The sequence below is a fragment of the Camellia sinensis genome, unplaced genomic scaffold (genome assembly GCF_055761805.1).
Source record: "Camellia sinensis isolate YWXY unplaced genomic scaffold, ASM5576180v1 Unanchor12, whole genome shotgun sequence".
In the NCBI taxonomy this organism is placed as follows: domain Eukaryota; kingdom Viridiplantae; phylum Streptophyta; class Magnoliopsida; order Ericales; family Theaceae; genus Camellia; species Camellia sinensis.
Window position 1 is genome coordinate 1,871,258 of NW_028128998.1, and position 3,647 is coordinate 1,874,904.

Sequence of the window (3,647 nt, forward strand, 5' to 3'; positions counted from 1 at the left end):
TTTTACTCCTCAAATGTTTCTAACCCTCAAAACCATAGAGAAGCCTCTCTATATATAGAAAAATACAAGCTTTGGCCGAAAATATCTCAAGAGAGACAACTAGAACAACTGGAACAAAAATATCTGCAAAAAATTGACTTTCTGCATCAATGGCCAGCATTTCATCACTGTTGGTCGGCACTTGATCATTGTTGGCCAGCATGGGACACCCTTGGACGGCATGGGGCCGGCATTGGCCATTCATGGCCGGTACATGGCCAGAAAATCCCATTTATGGCCAGCATCCTTCACCTCTGGTTGGCCAGAAAAATCTACTTTTTGGGCCCGACTTCAACTGGACATAACTCCTTCATCTGGACTCCTTTTTAGGTCATTCTTGAGCCTAAATTGAATCCCTGGAAATCTCCTTTCCAATGGTGGCACCTCACTTCAAAATTCCAAGTATACAAAAAGTTATGCCTCTTTTAGTGAAGACTGCTCAATTTCGATCCTACCCGGATTCATGCTGAACTTGTCCTCAACTAGTTTTCTTGCCTCCTCTCCTCTTTTCTTCAACTCCAAACCCCTAAATAAGGTGTTTTGAAAGATTTTTTAAAGATCTCACCTCTCTTCCATTAATTTCCACTTTATCCTTGCTCGGTTTACCAAAAAGCGTATCATTTAACGAAAGGCGAGCATTAGAACATCGTAGGAACTTTTTCAAAAATATTTTGAAAGAGAGGATTTTAAGGTCTCAAGATCATTTTGGTCAAAATAGTTTTAGTCCAAAAAGGGGCGTGAAGTTGGGATTTGAAGCCCCTCTTGCTGAAGATATCGAACCTTTGCACTGCACACCTTTCATCACCAAGTAAATAAATCAGTAGCACCCAAGTCGTAAGGGTGGTCAAAAATGGGGTGTCTACACATGCCATGCAGAAATTTATTAGCAACATTTGATCAGATATCAATTAGTTTAAGCAATACAAACCAAATAAAGGATTGAAACTTGCAATGTAACAGTTTAAATCGCCTATGAACCACAAAAGGGAGGAAAGCCAAGTTGTGAGAAAAGCCATTGCTGCAACAAGATTTTGGGATAAAAGAAAAGAACATTCCACGGTTGATAGTAGACTTTAAAGAGACAGGATTTTGGTTGTTTGATTAAAATCCACAAAGGCATTGATGGGTGTGTCACCATTGTTTGGGAGTGTTGGTAGGATTCTTGCGACCATGTGTTTCTGATTTTGTTTTCCTACAAGAAACCATGTATTGTATCATTTGATAATTGGTACAAAATGAAAAAAAAAAAACAACTATAGAACAAGTCTCTGCAATTTACGAGTCTATGAACCTATTATACACACCAAATAAGCATAGTTCAAGTGGTTTTTTTTTACCTTTTTCATCACCTCAAAGATTCGACTATCATTTGTTTCATGAGTGTTTAACATGATGGTTCACAATATGAATTGTATATAATTTGGAATTAATATGATATGCAGATATCTCTTTGCACTCTTGATATTTCAGTTTGTTTACATGATTGCTTATGCACTTATGATTCATACTTCAATAACTTAGGCCCTTTTTTTTGTAATCTTGTCAATTCCCAGCTGCAATATTAATAGTAATTTGAGTTTGGGCATATCATGCTTTCTTTAATAAACACAAAAACAAAACAAAGAAAAAAATAGTTGCTTTGCTCATCTTCTAACAGTAGAAGTTTTATATCATGCTTTCTTCAGTCAATAAAATTTTTATAATAATAAATAAAATAAAAAAACTTTGCTACCACTGTGATTGCACAAAGGTTGAATCTGTTCAATAAACTAATGACAGAGAAAGGAAAAATAGGGGTAAATGTATCTCAAACCCATACTTCGGGCATCAAACCCATAGAAGTTAGAAATCAATCTACAACAACCAAATCCATTCCAGAAATCAATGCAAAATTAAACTGAATCGAGCATATAAAATTCTAAAGCAACAACCAGAAATAAGGAAACAGAGAGACAGAGACAAAGACAGAGAGACACAGAGAGATATACAGAGAGAAAATATGAGTGAGAGAGCTCAAGCGAGAGAAAGCGACGCACAGATAGAGCGAAAGCGCGAGAACAAGCACGACCACAAGAGAGAGAGAGAGAGAGAGAGAGAGAGAGAGAGAGAGAAAACCTGTGATATGCAGCTGTGGTGGTGGTGGTGGTGACTTGCGCCGGAGGCGATGGCAATGTCCTCTGTACAGTAGGCTACGGTGATGGGTGATTCTTTGCGAGGTTTGGTGAAAGACAGGGTGTGTGTGAGAGGTTTGAAGTTGTTTGTCTAACAGACAAAAGGGTGCGCAACAATAAATTAGTTCGTGCTCTAAAACATTTCAACCTTTAGCGACTAATTTCAGTATTTGTTGGAAAATGACCTTATATGCCGACTAAATTCTTTCGTAGCCAAATATAAATCAACAGTGACTAACATATTAATCGCCAAAAGTCCTATTTCGCGACTAGTGTTTATTTTGGTCGAAAAAAAGCAATATTGCCGACTAATTTTATTTTTTGTCACCAAAACCTAATATTTGCCAACAACGGTTTTTGGTCGTCAAAGAGTAACCATAAAAATATGCTTATTTTTTGGCAACAAACATTTCTTTTGTTGACAAAAAATATAATATGACGACTAAATAAAAATTAGTAGCCTAAAATCTGGACTAACAGCAACTAATTACTTTTTAGTCACTAAAAGTTAAATTTTTGCCGACTACATTTAAATTTAGTCGCCAATAAGTAATATTTCTTGACTAAAATATTTTAGTAGCTATACTCTAAACCAATGTCGATCAAAATAATTTTTAGTTGCCAAAATTGCACTTTTTGTGACTAAAACTTTTTTAGTCGCCAAAAGTGCAAATTGTTGTAGTGCATTTGCCACAAAAATGTATAATGTAATTAATTATCTTTTATTTATAAGAAAATAAAAATAAAAAATTGATAGACAAATATATTTTCATTAAAGTAATGGGGACGGTCAAAAAAGATCAACAATGAAAGGTTGAAAGCGGTAGGCAATGATCGAATGTAGTGAAAATTCACTAGAGATAGCTTAAAATTGTCAAAGATGGTGACCGAAGGTAAAGAAGACTTGCAGATGGCAGAATGTAAAGAGTAGTATTTCTCTTTTTCTCCCTTCTTTCCATTTTTCTCTCTACAATGACAATACCAACACAATTTTGCTTCATCTCTCTTTCTCTCCCTTTCCCTCTCCCTCTCTCATATTCTTTGAGTATTTCTCTTTGAAAATAGGTGCTCCCACTATCTCTATTATACACTAGATTGACTATGTGAGTCACATATGCTAACTTTCTATTAAAAGTACCACAACCATTTTCAATTTGAATAAATTAAATATAGAAACTACAAATTAAGGGATAAATTTCTTATAAAAATAAATTACATGCATTGAAGAAAATTAAAATGACATGTTGGATTTATTTTCTGGTGTAGCCTAATAGCCTACATATCTATCACATGTTTTATTTTATTTGGACTCCACAACTAGATAAAACCAATATTTGAGATAAAGTTCTGTAATTAGAATTTTAAATATGGGACAATTACTCTTCTAAGATAAGAAGGAAACTTTGATTGACAGGAATTCTTCTGATAAAGTTTATC